This window comes from Sus scrofa, chromosome 13 (genome assembly GCF_054392235.1).
Source record: "Sus scrofa isolate SSC_HxYL_T2T_F1_AM1 chromosome 13, Sscrofa_HxYL_maternal_Yorkshire_Landrace_v2.0, whole genome shotgun sequence".
NCBI lineage: Eukaryota > Metazoa > Chordata > Mammalia > Artiodactyla > Suidae > Sus > Sus scrofa.
This window is the reverse complement of record NC_139395.1, coordinates 176,305,510-176,329,901: the sequence shown is the minus strand read 5'-3', so window position 1 is coordinate 176,329,901 and position 24,392 is coordinate 176,305,510. Positions and strand designations below refer to the sequence as shown.

Sequence of the window (24,392 nt, the reverse complement as noted above, 5' to 3'; positions counted from 1 at the left end):
AAACAAAATTGACAAACCACTTGATATTCTCACCAAGAAGATGAAAGAAGGAACTCAAATAAATTAAATAAGCAAATGGAAGGAAAAATGTCTATTTTACTGCAGGAATACAAAAAAAAATAGGAGAATACTATGAATAATTATATTCCAACAAATTGGATAGCTTAGAAGAAATGAACATCTTTCTGGAGACATGTAGCCCACCAAAATGAATCAAGAAGAAATAGATCAATTGAACAGAATGATTTCCAGAAATGAAATTGAATATGTAATAAAAAGACTCCCTACAACCAAAAGCCCAGGACCAGGTAACTTCACAGTTGAATTCTACCAAACTTAAAACCAAATTTTACCCATTCATAATAACTTATTCCAAAAGATTGAAGAAGAAGGAAAACTCCCAAAGATATTTGATGAAACTACCATCACACTAATACTAAAGCCAGACTAAGATACTACCCAAAAAGAAAATTATAGGCCAAAATCTTTGATGAATATAGATTCAAAAATTCTCAATAAAATTTTAGACAACTAATTCCAACAACATATAAAAAAGATCAAAAACTGACAGATTTTAATATGGTGGGATAGAAGGAATAGAGCTAACTTTGTCTATATAAACAAAATTGCAATCAAATGCTGCAGGGGTGGCCCTAGAAAAGACAAAAGGACAAAAAAAAAAATACTACATATATAAGGGTGCCAGAGGATGAGAGAGAGAAAGGGATAGAAAAAATATTCAAGGAGATAATAGCCAAAAATTCCTTGGGAAAGGAATCACTCACTCAAATCTAGGAGCACAAGGAGTAACATATAAAATAAACCTAAGGAGAAACACCCTGAGATACATAATTAAGCAAACTGACCAAAATTAAAGACAAAGAGAAAATATTGAAAGCATCTAGGAAACAGAAAATAACATACAAGGGAATCCCAATAAGGTTATAGGCAGATTTTTCAGGAGAAACTCTGCAGGCTAGAAGGGAGTAGCACAATATACTTAACATGATGAAAGGAAAAAACCTCCAAATAATATTACTTTAACCAGAATGGGTCTCATTCAGATTTGAATGAGAAATCAAATTTTTACAGATAAGCAAAAGCTAAGAGAATTCAGCAACACGAAGCCAGCTTTACAACAAGTACTAAACAGGTGGAAAGAGATTCCAAACTCTTGGTTTGGAAGAATCAATATTATCAAGATGAATATACTATTCAAAGCAATCTACAGATTTAATATAATCCCTATCAAATTACAAATGACATTATTCACAGAATGGAACAAAATGTTTTGAAGTTTGTTTGGAAGCACAAAAGACCTAGAATAGCCAAAGCCATCCTGAAAAAGAAAAATGGAGCTGGAAGAAAGAGGCTCACTCACTTCAGACTACACTACAAAGCAATGATCATAAAAACCATATGGTACTGGCACAGATGGAAATATAGATCAGTGGAATAGAATAGAAAGCCCAGACTTAAACCCATGCACCTACAGTCAACTAATCTATGGCAAAGGAGGCAATAATATACAATGGAGAAAAGACAGCCCTTTCAATAAATGGTGCTTGGAAAACTGGACAGCCACATGTAAAAGAATGAAATTACAACACATTATAATGCCATATACAAAAATAAACTCAAAATGGTTTAAAGACCTATATATAAGACCAAATGCTATAAAACTCTTAGAGGAAAATATAGGCTAAACACTCTCCAACATAAACGACAGCAACATCTTCTCAGATCCACCTCCTAGAGTAATGACGATAAAAGCAAAAATAAATAAATGGGACTTAATTACACTTAAAATATTCTGCACAGAAAAGGAAACCCTAAACAAAATGAAAGGACAACCCACAGAATAGGAGAAAATATTTGCAAATGAAGCGACTGACAAGGAATTAATATCCAAAATTTATAAACACCTTCTGCAGCTCAATTTCAAAAAAACAATCCCATTAAAAAAATGGGCAGAAGATCTAAACAGACAATTCTCCAAAGAAGGCATACAGATGGCCAAAACACACAGGAAAAAATGTTCAACATCATTCATTATTAGAGGTATGCAAATTAAAATCACTATGAGGTACCACCTTACACTAGCCAGAATGGCCATCATCAAAAAGTTTACAAACAATAAATGCTGGAGATGGTGTGTAGAAAAGTGACTCTATTGCAGTATCAGTTGGAATGTAAATTGGTGCAACAACTGTGGAAAACAGCATGGAGATTCCTCAGAAAACTTAAAATAGTATTACCATTTGGCCAAGCAATCCCACACCAGGATATCTATTCAGAGAAAACCATGACTCAAAAAGATACATGTACTCCAAGGTTCGTTGCGGCACTATGTAAAATAGCCAAGACATGGAAACAACCTAAATGCCCATCAACAGAGGAGTGGATAAAGAAGCTATGGTGCATATACATGATGGAATATTACTCATCCATTAAAAGGAAAGAAATAATGGCATTTGCAGCAACATGGGTGGACCTAGAAATTATCATGCTAAATGAAGTCATTCAGTGAGACACCAATATCAAATGCTATTACTTACATGTGGAATCTAAAAAAAAGGACACAATGATATCACTTATAACTGGAATCTAATATCCAGCACAAATGAACATCTCCTCAGAAAAGAAAATCATGGACTTGGAGAAGAGACTTGTGGCTGCCTGATGGGAGGGGGAGGGAGTGGGAGGGATCGGGAGCTTGGGCTTATCAGACACAACTTAGAATAGATTTACAAGGAGATCCTGCTGAATAGCATTGAGAACTATGTCTAGATACTCATGTTGCAACAGAACAAAGGGTGGGGGAAAAACTGTAATTGTAATGTATACATGTAAGGATAACCTGACCCCCTTGCTGTACAGTGGGAAAAAAAAAAAAAGAAATGAAGCAGGATTGCCTTACATAAATTAAATATTTTTGTCCTCAAAGTTTAACAATAAAACAAGGCTTATCACCTGAAAAAAAAATAAATAAAAAATAAAAAAAATAAAAAGAAACCTAGCAGGAAAAAAATAAAAAATAAAAAAAATAAAAAAAGGACACAATGAATGTCTTTGCAGAACAGAAACTGACTCACAGACTTTGAAAATTCTGTTTTCCAAAGGATAAATGTGGGGGTGGGATGGGGGATACACTGGGGGTTTGGGATGGAAGTGCCATAAACTTTGGTTGTAATGATCATTGTACCACCATAATTGTAGTAAAATCTGTTCAGATGAGGGAGAAATCGATGTGAATACAATCATAGTAGGAGACTTGAAAAAAACACTCACATCAATGGACAGATCCTCTAGACAGAAAATAAAAAAGACAGCAGAGATATTAAAGGACAGAATAGAATTGTTAGACTTAATCACATTTTCAGGACATTACACCCAAAAGAAAAATCAGAATATACACTCCTCTCAAGTGCACATGGTACAGTCTAAAGAATTGATCACATCCTGGTACACAAAGCTAATCTCAATAAAGTTAAAAGTACAGAAATTATTTCAAGACTCACTAAGAAGAGGAGAGAAAGAAGCCAAATTAAAAAAATAATAATAAATGAAAAAGGAGAAATCACAACAGATAATGCAGAAATACAAAAAAACCATGAGAAAATACTATGAATAATTATATATACCAAAAAATTTGACAATCTGGAAGAAATGTGCAACTTTCTAGATTCTTACAGCCTGCCAAAACTGAATCAAGAATAAATATATCAACTGAACAGAGTGATCACTACAAATGAAATTGAATGTGTCATAAAAACACTCCCTACAAATAAAAGTACAGCACCAGATGGATTCCAAGGTGAATTCTACCAAACATGCATAGAGGAACTTAAAACCATCCTCCTTAAACTTTTTCAAAAGGTTGAAGAGAAGGAACACTCCCAAAGGCATTCTATGATGTCACCATGACTATAATTCCAAAACTAGATAAAGATACAACAAAAAACAAAACCATCGGCCAGGAGTTCCCGTCGTGGCGCAGTGGTTAACGAATCTGACTAGGAACCATGAGGTTGCGGGTTCGGTCCCTGCCCTTGCTCAGTGGGTTAACAATCCGGCGTTGCCGTGAGCTGTGGTGTAGGTTGCAGACGCGGCTCGGATCCAGTGTTGCTGTGGCTCTGGTGTAGGCCGGCGGCTACAGCTCCAATTCAACCCCTAGCCTGGGAATCTCCATATGCCGCGGGAGCGGCCCAAAGAAATAGCAAAAGGACAAAAACCATCGGCCAATATCTTTGATGAACACAGATGCAAAAATTCTCAACAAAATCTTAGCCAACTGAATCCAACAACATATCAAAAAGATCATATACCACGACCAGGTGGGATTCATCCCAGGTTCACTAGGATGGTTCAACATATGCAAATCAACCAACATCATACACCACATTAACAAAAGAAAAGTCAAAAACCACAGGATCATCTCAATAGATGCACAAAAAGCATTTGACAAAAGTCCAACATCCATTCATGATAAAAACTCTCACCAAAGTGTGTATAGAGGGAATATTCCTTAACATAATCAAGGCCACTTATGACAAACCCACAGCAAATATAATACTATGGAGAAAAGCTGAAAGCCTTTCCACTAATATCTGGAACAAGACAAGGATGTCCACCCTCCAACACTGTTATTCAACATAGCCACAGCAATCAGACACACGAAAGAAATAAAATGCATCCAAATAGGAAGAGAAGAGGTAAAACTGTCACTGTATGCAGACAACATGATACTATATATAGTAAAATTAAAGACTCAAATCAAAACCTAATGAACTGACCAACAAATTCAGCAAAGTAGCATGATGTAAGACTAACATTCGGAAATCAGTAACATTTCTGTATATTAACAATGAAATATGAGAAAAGGAACACAGAAATATAACACCTTTTAAAATTGCACCCTCAAAAATCAAATACCTGGGAATTCACCTGCCAAGGAGGTAAAGACTTACATGTTGAGAACTATAAAACATTAACCAAAGAAATTAAAGAAGATGCAAAGAAATGGAAATATATTCTATGTTCCTGGATTGGAAAAATTAGTATTGTATAAATGGATGTACTACCCAAAGCAATTTACAGATTCAATGCAATCCCTATCAAATTACCCATGACATTTTTCACAGAACTAGAACAAACAATCCAAACATTTATATGGAACAACAAAAGACTCAGAATCGCCAAAGCAATCCTGAGGAACAAAAACCCAACAGGAGGCATTACTCTCCCAGACTTCAGGCAATATTACAAAGCCACAGTCATCAAAACAGTGTGGTACTGGTATCCAAACAGACATACAGACCAATGGAACAGAATAGGGAATGCAGAAATAAACCCAGACACCTATGGTCAATTAATCTTTGACAAGGGAGGCAAAAACATAAAATGGGAAAAAGAAAGTCTATTCAGCAAGCATTGCTGGGAAACCTGCACAGCTGCATTCAAAGCAATGAAACTAGAACACACCCTCATACCATGCACAAAAATAAACTCAAAATGGCTGAAAGACATAAATATATGACAGGACACCATCAAACTCCTTGAAGAGAACATAGGCAAAACACTCTCTGACATCAACATCATGAATATTTTCTCAGGTCAATCTCCCAAAACAACAGAAATAAGCACAAAAATAAACCAGTGGGTCCTATTCAAACTGATGACATTTTGCATAGCAAAGGAAACAAAAAGACAACTTACAGAATGGGAGAAAAAAGTTTCAAATGATGCAACTGACCAGGGCTTAATCTCTAAATTATATGAGCAACTTATACAACTCGACAGCAAAAAACTCAACAATCCATTGAAAAATGGGCAAATGACCTGAATAGACTGTTTTCCAAGGAAGATATACAGAGGTCCACAAGCACATGAAAATATGCTCAACATCCCTGGTTATTAGAAAAATGCAAATATAAACTGCCATGTGATACCACCTTACAGCAGTCATAATGGCCATCATTGATAAGTCCACAAATTACAAGTGCTGGAGGGAGTGTGTACGAAAGGGAACCCTCCTGTACTGCTGGTGGGAATGTAAAATGGTATAACCACTATGGAGTACAATATGGTGGTACCTTAGAAATCTATACATAGAACTATAATATGCCCCAGGAACCCCACTCTCTGGGCAAATCTTGCCTTGAAAAATACACATACACCCACATGTTCATTGCACCCCTATTCACAATAGCCAACATCTGGAAACAACCCAAATGTCTTTCTATGGACAATTGGATTAGGAAGATGTGGTATATATACATAATGGAATACTACTCAGCCAGAAAATAGAATGAAATAATGCCATTTGCAGCAATATGGATGGAACTAGAGACTCTCATACTGAGTCAAGTAAGTCAGAAAGAGAAAGACAAATACCGTATGATATCACTTATATCTGGAATATAATATACAGCACAAATGAACCTTTCCACCAAAAAGAAAATCATGGACTTAGAGAATAGACCTGTGGTTGCCAAGGTGGAAGGGGAGGGAGTGGGATGAATTGTGAGCTTTGGGTTAAGAGATGCACATTATTGCTTTTGAAATGGATTAGCAATGACATCCTGCTGTGTAGCACTGAGAACTATGTCTAGTCACTTATGATGGAGCATGATAATGGGAGAAAAAAGAATGTATGCATGCATGTGTATCTGGGTCACCATGGTGAACAGTAAAAAAAATATTTTATTGGGGAAGTAATAATAAAAATATTAAAAAAAATTAAAAAATATCCTGACAAAACAAACATCAACAACAACAACAAAAATGTATATAAGAGCACAAAAGATCCAAAGTAGACAAAAAAATCTTGGGAAGGAAGAATGAAGCTGCAGTATAATTTCAAACTGTACTACAAATTTACTACAGTTTAAAAGAGTATGCTATTGCCACAAAAACAGACACATATTGATGGAATTGTATATAGAGCCCAGAAATGAACCTACACTTTTTTTTGCAGCTGCGTGTTCAACATGCATTATTTCTTGGGCCAGGGATCTAACCCAAGACAGAGCAGCAACAATGCCAAATCCTTAACTTCTGGGGTTCATGGAATTCCAAATCCACACTTACATGTGAAAGTTATCTACAACATAGGATACAGGAATATATATGCATCCATTAACCCCAAGCTCCCAAACCATCCCACTCCCTCCCTCTCCCCTCAGGCAGCCACACAGCTATTCTCCATGTCCATGATTTTCTTTTTGGTGGAAAGGTTCATTTGTGCTGTATATTATATTGCAGATATAAGTGATATCATATGGTATTTGTCTTTCTCTTTTTGACTTACTTGACTCAGTATGAGAGTCTCTGGTTCCATCCATATTGCTGCAAATGGCAATATTTTGTTCTTTTTTATGGCTGAAAAGCATTCCATTATGTGTATATACCACATCTTCTTAATCCATTCACCTGTCAATGGACATTTAGGTTGTTTTCATGTCTCAGTTGTTGTGAAAAATGTTGCAATGAACATATGGCTGCATGTATTTTTTCAAGGAAAGTTTTGTCTAGATATATGCCCAAGAGTAGTATTGCTGGGTCATATGGTGGTTCTATATTTAGACTTTTGTAGTACCTCCATATTGTTTTCCATAGTGGTTATACCAATTTACATACCCACCAACAGTATAGGAGAGTACTCTTTTTCAACACTCACTCCAGCATTTGATTTTTGTTATCTTGTTAATGACGGCCATTCTCACCAGTGTGAGGTGGTACCTCATAGTAGTTTTGATTTTCATTTCTCTAATAATTAGTGACATTGAGTAATGTGCTTTTCCAATTTTATGTTCTTGACTCCTTTGTTGGAGGTTAATTGACCGTAGATGTCTGCATTTATTTCTGGCTTCTCTATTCTGTTCCATTAGTCTTTATGTGTATAATCAAGACAGTACCATACTGTTTTGATTACAGAGGCTTTGTTATTTCTTAAATATGGGAGAGTTTTGTCTCCTGCTTGTTTTTTGTTAAATATTTCTTAAATATGGGAGAGTTTTGTCTCCTGCTTGTTTTTTGTTTCTCAGGAATGTTTTTGAAATTCTCAATCTTTTGTGGTTCCATATAAATTTTTGGATTGTTTGTTCTAGTTCTATTAAAAATATCCTTCATAAATTGATAGGGATTGCACTGAATTGATGGATTGTTTTGGGTAGTATGGCCATTTTTATGATATTAATTGTTCCAACGCAGAAGCATAGAATATCTTCCCATTTCTTTGAATACATTTTCATTTCATTGATTAATGTTTTATAATTATCAACATGTAAGTCTTTCTATCTCCTTGGTCAGGTTTATTCTTAGGTATTTAATTTTATGGGGTGCAATTTTAAAATATATTTTATTTTTATATTCCTTTTCTAATACTTCATTTTTAATGTACAGAAATGCAACTGATTTCTCAATGTTAATCTTGTATGTTCCTACTTTGCTGAATTTGGTGTTCAGTTTGAGTATTTTTTGTGTGGATTCCTTAGGCTTTTCTACATACAGCGTCATGTCATCTGCTTAGAGTGAAATTTTTACCTCTTCTCTTCCAGTTTGGATGACTTTTATTTCTTTTGTTTGTCTGATTGCTGTGGCTAAAACTTCCAATACTATGTTGAGTAAAAATGATGAGAGTGGGTATTTTTTTCTCTTCCAGATTTTAGTGGGAAGTCTTTCAGCTTTTCTCCATTGAGTATTACTTTTGCTGTGGGTTTCTCATAATGGTTTTTTATTATGTTAAGGTATATTCCCTATATACACACTTTGGTAAGAGTTTTTTTATCATGAGTGGATTTTGGATTCTGTCAAGTGTTTTTCTGCATCTGTTGAGATGATCATGTGTTTTTTTACTATCTTTGGTAATGTGGTATATGACATTTATAGATTTTTGTATGTTAAAGCATCCTTGTGAACCTGGGATGAATCTCACTTGGTCATGGTGTATGATCTTTTTAATGTTGTTGGATTCAGTTGGATAAATTTTTTTGCATATCTTTACATCTATATTCATCAAAGTTATTGGCCTATAATTTTCCTTTTTGTTAGTATCTGTCTGGTTTTGGAATTAGGGTGATGGTGGACTCATAGAATGTCTTTATGAGTGGTCTTTTTTCTTCAAGCTTTTGGAAAAGTTTAAGAAGGGTGGGTCTAAGTTCTTCTTTGTATGTTCGGTAAAACTCACCTGTGAAGCCCTCTGGTCCTGGACTTTTGATGTAGGGAGTATTTTTATTACATATTCAATGTCACTTCTAGTGATCAGTCTGTTATATTGATCTATTTCTACTTGATTCAGTTTTAGCAGGATATAAGTCTCCAGAAAGTTGTCCATTTTTTTTTTCTAGGTTGTCAAATTTTTTGGTCATACAACTGTTGATAGCATTCTCTTATGGTTTTTTTTTTTTTGTATTTATTCAGTATTCATTGAGATTTCTCCCTTTTCATTTCTTATTTTGTTTACGTGGCTTTTTTCTCTCCTCTTTGTGAGTCTGGACAGACATTTGTCACTTTTGTTGACCTTTTCAAAGAGCCAGCACTTGGTTTTACTGATGTTTTCTATTGTTTTTTGAATCTCTATTTTACTGATTTCTTCTCTGATCTTTATGATTTCATTCCTTCTATTGGCTTTAGGTTTCCTTGTTTGTCTTTCTCTAATTCATTTAGGTGGTGGATTAATTTGTCAATTTTAGATTTTTCTTCTTTTTTGAGGAAAGCCTGTATCACTATGAACTTCCGTCTAAGTACTGCTTTTGTAGCATCCCATAGACTGAATGGTTGTGTCTTCATTATCAGTTGTCTTGAGGTAGTTTTGAATTTCCTTCTTGAATCCTCATTGACCCATTTTTTTTAGTAGCATGTGCTTTAGTCTCCATGTATTCAGTTTTTTTCTCATTTCTTTTGCCGTGGATTTCTTAAATGTAAGACCTAAATTTATAAAACTTCTAGAAGAATGAAGGGAGTGTGCTATTTTACATTAGTCTTAGTAATTTTTTTTTGCCATTTCTTGGGCTGCTCCCACGGCATATGGAGGTTCCCAAGCTAGGGATCGAATTGGAGCTGTAGCCACTGGCCTATGCCAGAGCCACAGCAACATGGGATCTGAGCTGCGTCTGTGACCTACACCACAGCTCATGACAATGCCGGATCCTTAAACCACTGTGCAAGGCCAGGGATGGAACACACAACCTCATGGTTCCTAGTTGGATTCATTAACCACTGAGCCACAATGGGAACTCCAAATCTTAGTAATTTTTATTTGGTATTATCTCCCCAGGAAAGGGAAATAGAAGTGAAAATAAATAATTGGGATGACATAAAAATAGAAAGCTCCTGCACAGCAAAGGAAACTATCAAGAAAATTCAAAGGCTTCCTACTGAATAGTAGAAGATATTTGCAAATAATATATCTCATAAAGGCTTAATAGCCAAACATCCAATAACTCAAATAGCTCAACATCAAAAAAACAACTCAATTACAAAATGGGCAGAGGATCCGAAAAAAAAACATTTTTCATAAAAAGACATACAAATGGCCAACAGTCACATGAAAATTTGCTTAGCAACACTAATCATCAGGCAAATGCAAATCAAAACCATGCTATCATTTTACACCTGTCAAAATGGCATTTATCTGAAATACCATTAATAACAAGTGTGGGCAAGGATATGGAGAAAAGAGAACTCTTATGTTCATTGGTGGGAATGTAAATTGGTGCAGCCACTATGAAAAACAATATAGAGATTCCTCAAAAAATTAAATGTAGGAGTACCATCTGATGCAGCAATTCCACTCCAGGGTATTTATTTGAAGAAAACAAAAATGAGAATTAGAAAATATATAAAGCACTCTTATGTTGTTGCAGTATAACTTACAATAGCCCATATAAGAAGCAACTTAAGTGCCCATCAACAGATGAATGGATAAAATGATGTGGTATACATATACAATAGAATTGTTTTCAAACATTGAAAACAAAGAATGAAATTTTGCCATTTGTGAAAAAAATGGAAGGACCTACAGGATATTATGCTAGGTGAAATGAGTCAGTGAAAGTCAACTGCTGTATGATTTCATTTATATGATATCTAAAAAAATAAATTACATCTATAACAAAATAGAAACAGTGTTACAGACACAGAACAAATAGCTGGTTGCTATAGAGGAAAAGAGATATGGGGAGGAAAGTAATAGGTGAGGGAGATTAAGCAGTACAAACTTCCAGCTGCAAAATAATTGAGTTAGAGATATTCGAAGTACACTGTGAGGAATATAGTCAATACTTCTAAGATATCTTTGTAAAATAACATATTATAACTAGACTTATGGTGGCAATCATTTTGAAATGTATAGAAATATCAAGTCACTATGCTGCATAGCAGGAACTAACACAGTTTGTAAGTCAATTACACTTCAAAAACAAACAAGGTAATTAATATAAAAAACCCCATCAGATTTGTTGTTGCCAAATTCAGAGGTATGAAAAGGGGGATATGGATGAATGCAGTAAAAACAGACAAACCTCCATTTATCAATAAGTACTAGAGGTAAACATACAGCATGATAAATAGACCACAGCTGTATGTTATATATGAAAGTTGCTAAGTAAATCTTAAGAATTCTCATTACAAGAAAAAATAATTACTTTTTATTTAATTTTGTATATATATGAATGTTCCCTGAACATATTGTGAAAATCACTTCATGATGTATATAATTCAAATCATTATGCTGTACACCTTAGACTTACACAGTTCTATACATCAATTATATTTCAATTAAACTGGAGAAAAAACAACTATGGTACCAGCATAAAAATAGACACATAGACCAATGGAACAGTAAAGAGAGTTCAGAAGTAAATCCACACATACAAGGTCAACTAAATTTTGAAATAGACACCATGAATACGCAAGGGAAAATTATAGTCTCTCCATAAATACTGTTGGATAATAAAAATAAAATTCTATTAAAAATGGGCAGAGAATTTTTTTAATTTTTAATTTTTTATTGAAATATAATTGATTTACAGTGTGGTACCAATTTACTCTGTAGACCAAAGTGACCCAGTCATAACATACATATTTTTTTCCTTATATTATCTTCTATCATGGTCTAACCCAGGGATTGGATATAGTTCCCTGGGGCAGAGAAACTTAATAGACAATTTTCCAAAGAAGACATATATACAAGGGATATGAAAAATGATCAACATTACTAATTCTCTGGGAAATGCAAGTCAAAATCATAATGGGATATCATCTCACACATATCAGAATAGTTGTCATCAAGGAGACAAAAACAGCAAATGTTAGCAAGACTGTGGAGAAAAGGCAAATCTTATGTATTGTTGGTGTGAATGTAAATTTGTACAGCCACTGTAAGAAACAGTATGAAGGTTTTCAAAAAATTAAAAATTGAACTACTATGTAATCCAGAAATTTCATTTCTGGTTATGCAGACAAAGAGGACAAAATTACTATCTTGAAGAGATATCTGTACCTTAAAGTTTATTGCAGCATAATCCACAATAACCAAGAAGAACAATATGAGTGTCCACCGTGGGAGAGCTAAAGAAAACACTATTCTTGCCACACACAAAATATTATGTTAGCCATAAAAAGAAGAAAACCCTTCTATTTGAAACAATATGGATGGATCTGGAGGGCACTGGCAAAATCTAAAAAGTCAGACTCTCAGAAAAAGGGAGTACAATGGTGGTTGTCAGGGGCTGAGGTTAGGGAGAACTGGTGGAAGGCAACAAAATTCCAATAGTAAGATGACAATATAACTAATGATGTAGTTAACAATACTGATTTATACACTGGAAATTTGCTTAAGAGTAAATATTAAAAGTTCAAACCACACACCAATAAAAGGGTAATCATGAGAGGTAGTGGAGGTAACTAACCTTATGTTGCAATCATTTAAAATAGGCTTGTGCCTGAAGGGGTGGGGGGGAGGGAGGGAGTGTGAGGGATCAGGAGCTTGGCGTTAATGGACGCAAACTATTGCGCTTGGAATGGATTTACAATGAAATCCTGCTGTGTAGCATTGAGAACTATGTCTAGATACTTACAATGCAGCACAACAATGGGAGGAAAAATTATGTATACATGTATGTGTAACCTGGTCCTCATGTACAGTGGAAAAAATAAGTTAAAAAATTAATTTAAAAATAAATTAAATATATATATATATATATATATATATATATATATATATATATAGGTGTATCAAGTCATCACATTGCACCACTTAAACTTTCACAATGTTGCATGCCAATTTTATCTCAAAAATCTAGCAAAACAATAAGAATAATGGTACTTACCATTACCATTATGTATGTATGTGAGGCTGTCTTTCAGGGGAAAGTCCAGAGAAATCGGCAGTGACAACCTTGTGAGATGAATTCTAGACCTGTCTGTGCTGTCAGGAGGAACTGTCCCTGAGAGTATGCAATGGAACACAGTGTTTGGGTTGCTGTGTTCTACGACCTTGGCAAACCTTGGAGCAGTGCCTGATATTGAATCAGAAGCTGGCACACTTGACCCTGGGCTTTCTGGCTTTCTGGAAGCTGAAGACTATGGCCCTTGTGCACAAGCATTTCACTACCCTGTGCTGTCTTGGGCTGTCCCACAGTTGCAGGCTTCCAACCAGATCACAGTTCTCAGTCCCCACACCTGGTGGGCTCCTAGAGTAAGAGGCCACCACACGTAACTCTCACATGGGGACTGGAAGAGGCTGCAGGGAAGACTGGAATTTGCTCAACAGATTGAATGTGCTAGACAGCTTACAGACTAGTCTGAGAGGGCACCAGGTGTTTCTCATCCCAGGCATTTAAATTTGAAGTATATTTTTGCTTATTGATATAGACATATTTATTTTTAATGTTCATAATTTAAAATGTTCTTTCCAATGTTATTCTACTTTCTTAAAGGAATATGAGAAATAATTCTGAAAGACTACACATTAGAATGATAATAGTTATTTTGGATTGCCACTAAGTCAATGGATAATTTTTATCACTTTAACTTCTGATTTTTATTTCTTTTTTTTTCCTTTGGCTGTGCCAATGGCATGTGGGAGTTCCAGGCCAGGGATGTAACCAGCATCACAGCTGCAACCTGAACCACAACAGTGGATGTTTAACTCACTGCACAACCAGGGAATTGCAGTTTTTGTAATAATGCATGAAAGTAATCATTTTCTAGTAAAAACTTTTCATTTTGATAAATGTAAATTCATAAAAACTGATGGGTATTTGCATTATCTGCTGCCCATTAAGTTACCTCCATGTGCAGTTTTTATGCCAGTATCAAATTAATACATCATGCTGGCTTGATTCAGCACTTGTCCCTTGGGCCTGAAGGCCATCTTTAGTCAGTGTGTTGGAGTTGGTAGATTTCTCATTCACTGAAAGAGAAGAGCCAGCCTCTTTCTCCCAAATACTGAGACCCTGAAGAAACCAATTACAGTTATTCCACTTTATCCTCCCTGGAAATGCTTTGATTCCACCCACTAAGAGATCCAGCAGGAGCCTGGAGTAGTGAGGGATAAGGTTGAGCAACCAGCTTAATGAGTCCAGGAATTTGCACTTACACTGATGCAAGTGGAAGTAAGACTAAGTATGAGAACCAAGGGGAAACAGAACACAAAAGAGAAGCTTTAAGACAGATGAGGAAGACATTCCCATTATGTGTCTATGAAGATGTGGGTTCAATCCCTCATCTTGCTCAGTGGGTTAAGGGTCCTGCATTGCTGCAAGCTGTGGCATAGGTTGCAGAGGCAGCTCATATCCTGTATTCCTCTGGCTATAGGGTAGGCCAATGGATATATCTCTGATTCGATCCCTAGCCCAGAAACGTCCATATGTCCCAGGGGTATCCCCCACCCAAAAAAAAGGACAGATTTAGAGAAGATGGGGAAGTGGGCAGCAACAGGGGTAGGAATAGAGATGGATGGGAACAGGGAAATTAGAAAGGAAATTGAGATAGAAGAGAAGATACCAAATGTGGAAAAGTACTATAGAGGGTATTCAAGAGTTCAGGTCACTCAGGAGAAATGGAGTAACACGGAAGTTGATGTCAGTGGTGATTACATTACACAAGTATATAAAAAGCTGAAAATTCATTAGACTGTACTCAAAGATTGACATACTGTACTACCTGTTTGTTGTATCTTAACTTTACGTCAAGCTCCAGCCATGTGCTCAGTACCTGGGAGCTGAAAGGTCCCTGATAATTAGGGAGGGACAAGCAGAACCTATCACAAAGCAAAGTAAAGAAATAAAATTAAAAAATTCCAAAAGAGGGAGTTACCATTGTGGCACATCGGTTAATGAATCTGACTAGGAACCATGAGGTTGCAGGTTCGATCCCTGGCCTTGCTCAGTGGGTTAAGGATCCGGTGTTGCTGTAAGCTGTGGTGTGGGTTGCAGAAGCAGCTCCAGTGCTGCGTTGCTGTGGCTCTGGTGTAGGATGGCGGCTACAGCTCCGATTGGATCCCTAGCCTAGGAACCTCCATATGTCACAGGAGCAGCCCTAGAAAAGACAAAAAAAAAAAAAAAAAATCCAAAAGAAAGAAAAAAACTTTGGTTTTCAAAAGCAAGGACTACCAAATAGCAATTCCTTTTCTTTCTTTCAACTCAGGCTTAACTGCTATCTTAATCATCAAGATGATAAACCTAAATAACTTGATATTTATATCAATATTAGCAATCGATAACTTAAATAATATAAATAACAATTGAAATTTTTACCATTATATAGATGTGTCCAAATACTTATATCAATATCAATGAGATTCTATAAAGGGCACCAAAAGAGCATAAACTGAAGTTGCTTTTTTTTCTAAGCTCCACTCTGGAAAATACTGAAGATTCTTTTGGATAAAGAAATTATATCCACTGAAAACCATTAATGCCCCCTTGAAGGTAACACTTTGTCTTTTGAGGTTTTGCTGTTGGTATTAAATTATATTTGTAAAAGCCTTAAGTTCTCAGTAAAATCAGCCACTGTTATTGTTAATGGATGCTTTTGTAGTTGGAAGTCCTCACCACATTTTAGAAGAGAAGAAGGGCAAGAAATATTGTTGCATAAATGATTGCAGTTCCATGGTGCTGGGAAGAATCCAAGCCAATGGGAATTTGAGGTCTTTCATTAGAGAAGCTATATCATTTTAAAGCTGAAGAGTATAGAAATCCTTTATGAATTAAACCTTAGATGTAGACTAGCAGGGGCTAGGGCATGGAAATGATTTTCCTGAGACTGGATTGTTGTCACTTTCTTTAATAAAAGATTTGGTTATCGGCCTGCTGGAGAGATTCTCTAGGGGCCTTTGTTTCATATAATGAAAGTGGGATTACTAAAGGATAAACTCAGCCCTCCTTGCTTTTGATGTCTCTGGCCCAGAGGGCTGCCTCAATACAAACTCTCTTCTCATTTGTCACACCTTTACTAGAAATCTCTGTTTCTTAATAATGTCCATTGCATCTTATTGCAAATGAAACAAAACTCACTTGCAGCTCTGGAACTTATCCAATTCTTGGCCCCTAAGGGTCAAATTTTTAATAAAGTCTCCAGGGAGAACACAGGTTTACTAAGCATTTTGCTAGATATTCTTAATAGATGCAAATCTCCCCCAGCTAATTAGTTAACGATAAAATTTACCAAGTCACATACTGATTCAAATAATTTTAGCAGAATACTCTAAAAATTAAGACACGAAAGCATTAAAGACAGAAATAATTACCATAAAATAACTACTCTTGTACAACGAAGTTTCATAATATCTGCAAAAGTATCCACCATTAATGAATGCTTTTCTGGATTGCCCTTCATACAGTGTTTCCATTTTAAAAGAGCTATTCACTGATTTGACCAAGCTCTCTTGCATATTCATAAGACAAAATTTCCATGTTTTTCTATGGGACCACCTCAGGGTGATGGTGCACTTCTGACCACCTATTTGCTGCAAGCAGCACCTTACTATATACTTCCTAGGGCCCACTCAATTAATACTCCATTTGTGAACAAGTTCATCTGTATCTTTTTCTTTTCCAGACCCATAGACGTAGAAAACAAATTTATGAATACCAAAGGGGAAGGTGAAGAGGAATAAATTAGGAGGATGGGATTAACAAATACACACTACTATATGTCAAATAAATAACCGACAGGACCTACTGTATAGCACAGGAAAAAAATACTCAATATTTTGTAATAACGTATTAGGTAAAATATTCTGAAAAAGAACATGTGTGTTTCTGTATATTTATATAACTGAATTATTTTGCTGTCCACCAGAAAGTAACACAACAGCTCCGATTAGACCCCTAGTCTGGGAACATCCATATGCTGAGGGAGTGGCCCTAGAAAAGGCAAAAAGACACACAAAAAATACTCATATTGGGAGAGAGTACCTTCTCCTTATATATGGTCGGTTTTAGAAAAAGTAAATTTTACATATTAAAATATGAAAAATTAGTTTGAACAAAATTGATCTTACTGGGAGTTTCCTGGTAGTCTAGTGGTTAGCATTCAGTGCTTACACCACTGTGGCCTGGGTTCAACCCCTGGTCTGGGAATTGAGATACTACCTCAAGCTGCTACATGCTATGCCCCCTATTTAAAACAATTTATTCTCCTAAAATTATCTTATTGATCTCAAGTGTGTGGCCCACTTATTCAGCGCATGAAACTTGTGAGCTAAGAAACATGGGATACAGTATTGAGCAAATGTAGTAGAAGGAACTGATGTGAGAGACTAAAAGGGAAGAATCCATGGGACTTGATGGCACCTTGATGACAAGTTGTATATGTGCAGTGAGGATAACAGCAGTCTCTTAGATGATCCTGAAGGTTTGGACCTTGGGATATCTAAAGTCTCCTTGTTGCTCTTGGAATGCACTTGAGAGTCTTGACCCTGGACCACAAGACCCCATGATATCTGACCACTGACTCACCTTCTAGCATGATTTATCACCACTGTCACTCTGACTTACTGGGCTACAAGTGGACTGACTTCTCACTTCTTGGAACCCACTGGGCCACCTCCCATCTCAAAGCTTTCAAATGTGTAAATGTCACTTGCCTCACTTCCTCATCAATTATCTAGTTAATTCATATACTCCCAAGACTTCAGCTTATATGCTCTTTTCTATGGGAATTTTTTCTGGCCCCAATCTGCGGACTAGGGTAAGACCCCTATTATATATATACACACCCATAGTTTTCATTACTTTTCTTCATAGCAGTTCATACCATTTTAATGGATCTCTCTCCAGCACTAGGGCATAAGGTTTATGAAGGCAGGACCATGTTTAACTCACTGCCTTTCCCAAAAGGTTAGCACAGTGCATGGCACATAATAGTCAGATGACAATACTGATAAAGGATAAAAGGATATTTGAGTGAACAAATGATTTCTACAACCTAGAATACAGTTTCCCTCTCTTTCCTGTTACCTGGTTCACTCTTATATTATCTTTGTCACATGCTGTGACAGCCTAGGGGCTTAGGAGGAAAACTTCCTTCCTGGTACAAGGTAATTCTCCTTTCAATATAGTGAGTTTGAGAGGATGATTAGATATTATGGAAGTATCCCACAGAAATCAGTTGGGTGGGGTGGGTAGGGCTTCACATGAAAATTTGAGAGCCAGCTGCGTACAGTTGTGAGTCAATTTCTAAGCAGCAAGAAATACTCAGAGATGGAACTTTAAAAAATGCTTATGATGAGACAGAAAGTACCAGTTTTAAGAATGAGAGAATATTTAATGTTTCAGAGAGGTCATGACAACAAAGATCTAAGAAAGATAATTGGACTTGATGGACAGATCATTGGAGAGAGTAGTATTTACAAAGCAATGGGAATGAAAAATCTAGGTCACAGACAATTAAAAAGAGCTAATGAAAACAGCAAGTGTTGAGTGCTTATTACGTTTGGTGCTAAAAATTGAGAGAATGAGACAGGAACTAAACTAACAGTGAGGTCACTTAAGGCTTTACAAAATAGGGCAGTACACAGCTTTAGGGAAAAAAAAAACAACCTTTTATACTTGCAAAGTCTAAAATCAGTCAAATCCTTTAACCACTAACTTCTTAGAGAAATAATCTCCTTCACTTTTTACTACATAATCCTATCTCTCTTCCTCTCCCTCTTGTTCTATCTTCTCAAATTTTGAACAATACTCCAAACATGACCAGAAAAGCACACCAGTATTTATCACATTAAATTTGGGGTATTTTTGGTGGCCTTAAAAAAAAGTCTGGGGTTAATAGATGCAAACAATTGCATTTGAGTGGATAAGCAATGAAATCTTGCTGTAGAGCAAAAGGAAACTATATCCAGCCACTTGTGATGGAACATGAGGGAGGATAATGTGAGAGAAAGAATGAGCGCGCGCGCACACACACACACACACACACACACACACACACACACACACACACACACACATATGTATGACTGGGCTATATTGCTGTACAGTAGAAATTGACAAAACAATGAAAATCAAGTATAATGTAAAAAATAAAAAATCATAAAATAGAAAAAGAAACACAAAAAATCTTAAAGCCACCTTATTTTTTAGATTTAATTTTAACATGGTACATGATTGGCCCTCAAACACTTGGGTATGAATTTTGCATTTATGCCTTGTCAACATGGAAAATGGAGCATAGAGAATGAAGTAATGCATCACACACAGAATAGTTTTTCTGAAACAAATTTGATAGAGTCAGTTCCTTGACGTATTTATTCAAGGCTTACTCCCAAGTTTAGCATTATGACCTCATCGTTTTATGAGACTACCTGTACTTTCTAGCCCCACTGTATTCTATTCCCACCAGGCATTCTGTGTGCTAGATAATCTGATCTAGCAGATTATCTAAACCAGAGAGACCAGAGTTCTCTCTCAGCCACCCTTCTCTGCCTTCCCACTCTCCTACATGATCTCACTCAGTTCCAAGCTTAAAATACAGATGCTGATGAATCCTAATGGACAGCCCTGTCCTTTATATTTAATTTCCTGTTTGACATCTCAACTTCCATAATTTATAAGACTCTCAAATAAAACGTGCATAAAATAAAAAATATTTCAAGCTCCCCCTGCACCAAGAATGTTTTTCTCCTCAAACATCTTTCAGCTAATAAATGCTACCAGGTTTTCCTCAAATGCTCAAGGTAAAACACGAATCTAGCCATTTTCACCACTTACTCTTTTTACCCCATCTCAAACAGAAATCATCATCAAATCCTGTTAAATCACCCTCTAAAACATTAACCAAATCCATCTATGTTTCTCCAGGTCCACTGCTATCAGCCTAATTCTGATTTACTTCAGTGGCCTCCTAGCTGCTCTCCCTACTTTTACCCTGACCTTTCATGTTCCATTTTCATAAAAAATTTAATAAGGTAATTCCATTTCTCTGTGTTAAAAAACCCCTCTGGTTTTGAAGGCAAAATAATAGTTCCCCCCATAAAAGATGTCAACATCTTAGTTCTCAGAAATTGTGAGTATGTTGTTATCCAATAAAGGGGAATTAAACACTCCTGAATCATCCAGGTGGGCCCAGTGTAATTTTTGAAAACAGAAGCAGAGGAATCAGAATCAGAGTAGTACAATGTGAGAAAGTTTTAACGGGATTTTCAAGCTTTGAGATGGAAGCAGGCCATGAGCTCAGGACTACAGACAGACTCTAAAATCTGAAAAAGGCAAGGAAGTGGATTCTCGAAATTTCCAGAAAGGATGTTTACCTCTGAATTTTAGCCCAGTGAGAATTGTTTTGGACTTATAACCTCAGAATTGTGTAATAATAACAATTTGTGTTGTTTTAAGCTCCTGAGTGTGTGGCGATTTGATAGAGGAGCAACAGGAGATCAATATACCTTCCCATAGCTTCCCATTGAGATGAAAATAAAACACAAACTCCATACACTGTGTTATAAACCCTGCAAAGTCAACTGTATATTCTCATTATCAACCACTCTACCCTGTCTTTTCCTGGCTCCTCAAACATGCAGAACTAATTTATGCCTTAAGGAATTTTCACTCTCATCTCTGTACCTAAAATTCTCTTCCCCAGACTGCCATAGCTGGCAACTTGCTACTCATGTCTCAACTTGTCTAGGCCACATTTCCTGTAGACCTGTGCCAATCATCTGACCTAAAGTAACTCCCAGTCATTCTTTATCACACCATTCCATCTTACTCTCAGTACAGCATTGTTTTAGTTTTTGCTCTTTTACTTATTTATGTATTTATTTGCTTACCAAGTCTCCTCTATTAGCATGTAAGCTTCATGAGAAGGATGAATTGGGAGTTTGGGATTGCCCTAGGCACACTTTTGTGTAAGGACTGGATGTTTAATGATGGCCTTCTGTATAGCACAGGGAAATATTATTCAGTGATAACCTATATGCAGAAAGGATCTGAAAAAGATTGAATATATGTACATGTATAATTGAATTACTTTGTTGTACAGCGGACATTAGCACCATGTTGTAAATTAGCTGCACTTCAACAAAATATTTAAAATGGGAAAAAGTCATAAAAATTAAAATATTAATTTTCAGAAAAGAGTGTCAAGCCCCATGAGAACAGAATCTGTAATTGTGATGATACAGAGTAGATGGTTTGCAAACTCTACACAGAGGATGAGGAGAAAACAAAGAAAGAGGAAGAACACTCCAAACTGGTAGTTTTAATAAGCAAGAGAACTTACATACAAGGCTTATCTTGGGCAGCAAGACAAGAGCATCTCTGTATCTATGTACCCTTCAGAATCTTAAAATTGTATGTAGAGGCCTTAACTGTGTTCAGACACATATACCATCCAGATGGTCTCAACAGCACCTTGCTCTCTCAAGGCTGTGTGCTTAGAACAGCACCCAGAGGGGGAACATGGGGCCAGAAGTGCTTTACAAGGACAGGTGATGGAGATGATAGCCCAGTTGCCCAGGTTTAGGTTTCAGGTCAACCAGCACTCATGTCCTCTTGATGACCTCCTCTAACAATAGTAGGTAGTATATTTCTTGCATGAATATCTGAAAAAAAAGGTGCAAGAAATGGCAGTTGTTCTGTGGTACTGAACATAAGAACTTTTAAAAATGTTTAAGATAAAAATTTTCACAAATTTGCAAGCAAATTATAATAATGGGAAATGAGCTATATGATCCTTTTCATTGACTCCATGAATGTTTCACTGAGCTCACATTGTTTCATGGGTAAGAGGTTAGCTGGGGCAACATTTATCATCCTTCCATAGTTCCTTTGATGGAAATTTGTCCCCAGGATTCTTAAACTCTTACTGAAGGAGAAAGTTGCCTCATGCTGTAATTCAGAACAGACTTGGTCCTGCATCGACATAGTTATGTGGCCTTCACCTGAAATAATCACATTGCCCTAGAATTCAAGTCTGAGGGCAGGGGTTGATGTCTTTTATTTATTTATTTATATTTTGCTGTATCTTTAGGATCCATCTCAGAAATATGCATAATTCTGTTAAAAAATGAGGTGGTGATCAAGCCGAGGAGAATAAGTCTTATACTCATGTAATGCCAGAGGACAACAAAAGGCAAATATTGAGACACGAGGTGCTAAATGAATGATAAGTGCTTGGAAGCTGGGGAGAAGATAGACAAGCTTGTCCAAAATAGACCTTGGATTGACCTTAAGGAAGGGGTGGGATTTGGATAGATGTAAGAAAATGGTGACGGTAATATCATTAAGGCAAAAGCACCGAATGAAGAATAGAAGTGATTTATTCAGAAAGCCATGAAAGAAGAGTTGGCTTCGGAGTGGCACATGGGGAGTGCAGGGTACAAGGAGATAAAGTGAAGTCAAATGATGTAGGGTTAGAAAATACAGGTTTGTAATTAACCAAACAAATTGTGACTCGTGATTGATGGGCAATAGTGATTTATTATACTAAAAATGATGGGAAATTACTAAATAAGGGAATGTTTTGAGGAAGGAAATCTTTACAGAAACTACTTCTGGATTGGCAAGAAAAATGCAGTAATTTTTTTGTGGGGGCTGCGCCTGCAGCATGTGGAAGTACTGGGCCGGGGATTAAGCAGCAGCGGTATGTTCCACTGCATTGACAATGATGGATTCTTTAACCCACTCACCACAAGAGAACTGTACAATGAAAATTTAAAGTTTATTTTAGTAACTAGAAGTATAAGATTAAAAATATTATGGATTTAATTTTAAATGAATATTCTAAAAATTGTATATTATCTTTAAAAAGAGATGGGAAAGGTGATATTTTAAGGCCTCTGCTCACACAACTTCTCTTCTGAGTCAGCAAGTCAAATAAATAAATCCTCCCCAATAGGAAGACTTTGCTGACTAATCCAGAGGGAATTTTTTCTTTCCATCTGCAATTTTATATTCAGATTGGTAATGAGGATAAGTGCGGTAAACTCATATGAAATCAGATTGTTATGATTATTATACTACTACAGATGTGATAAATTCATTTGAGTAATAATAAATAAATTAAAAAAAGAATATATTTTTAAATCATGCTTTTAAACCCCTGATGTAATTTTAGGGAGCTTTTTAGTTTATTTTTTGATTCTGAGAGAAATAAAATAACAATGTAAAACTCATTTCTATATGATTAATTATCATCCTCTTAGAAAACTGTTATGTGACTTCACATTGGCAAATGTAAGAAATTTAATGAAAAACATATTCAAATTATATAGATATAAATTTTTTAATTATTTTATTTATTTATTTGCTTTTTAAGGCCACACCTGTGGCATATGGAATTTCCCAGGTAAGGAATCTAATTGGAGGTGCAGCTGCTGGCACAGACCACAACCACAGCAACACCACAGCAACAGCCACAATAACACCAGTTCTGATCCATGTCTGGGACCTATACCACAGCTCAAGGCAACACTGAACCCTTAATAGACTGAGCGAGAACAAGGACGAAACCTGCATTCTCTTGGTTACTAGTTGGGTTGGTCACCTGCTAAGCCACAATGGGAAATCCCTAAAATATTCATTTTTTAGATGTCAGGTTACCAAGAGTAAGGCATTTAGTGAAAACATAATTCAGATTATATAGATTTCAAATGATCATTTCTAATATTCTTTTTAAAGTTATCAGCCACAAATAGTTTGAGTTTAAAAGTTAGTAAAGAGTTCAGGAAGTCAAAAAGAAAGAGATTGTCTCCCCCAAAATGTTTTCCCTGTCTTCCAGAAATATGGACTGTAGTTATGGTTTAACGAATATCCAGAATATTTATCAATGTGTAAATGTCCAGGAAAGTCAACTAATCTGCGAAAATATGTAGCACAGAGCAGACATTTAATAAGTAATGAATCATTGAATGAATTATTCTTGAATTGACTAAAATAAATGAA

General features: G+C 36.0%; 1 protein-coding gene across 2 annotated transcripts in view; it reads right to left on the bottom strand.

The window, feature by feature from the left end:
- Window positions 1-13,462, bottom strand: part of LOC146397788 (uncharacterized) — a 797,689-nt gene extending 784,227 nt beyond the window's left edge. Inside the window, exon 1 of one of the 2 annotated variants that reach the window (XR_014823573.1) lies at window positions 13,335-13,462. The gene's annotated coding sequence lies outside the window, so the exon portion shown is untranslated. The remainder of the gene's footprint in view (window positions 1-13,334) is intronic. The other variant, XR_014823572.1, reaches the window with a different exon arrangement.
- Between the last annotated feature and the right edge of the window lie 10,930 nt (window positions 13,463-24,392).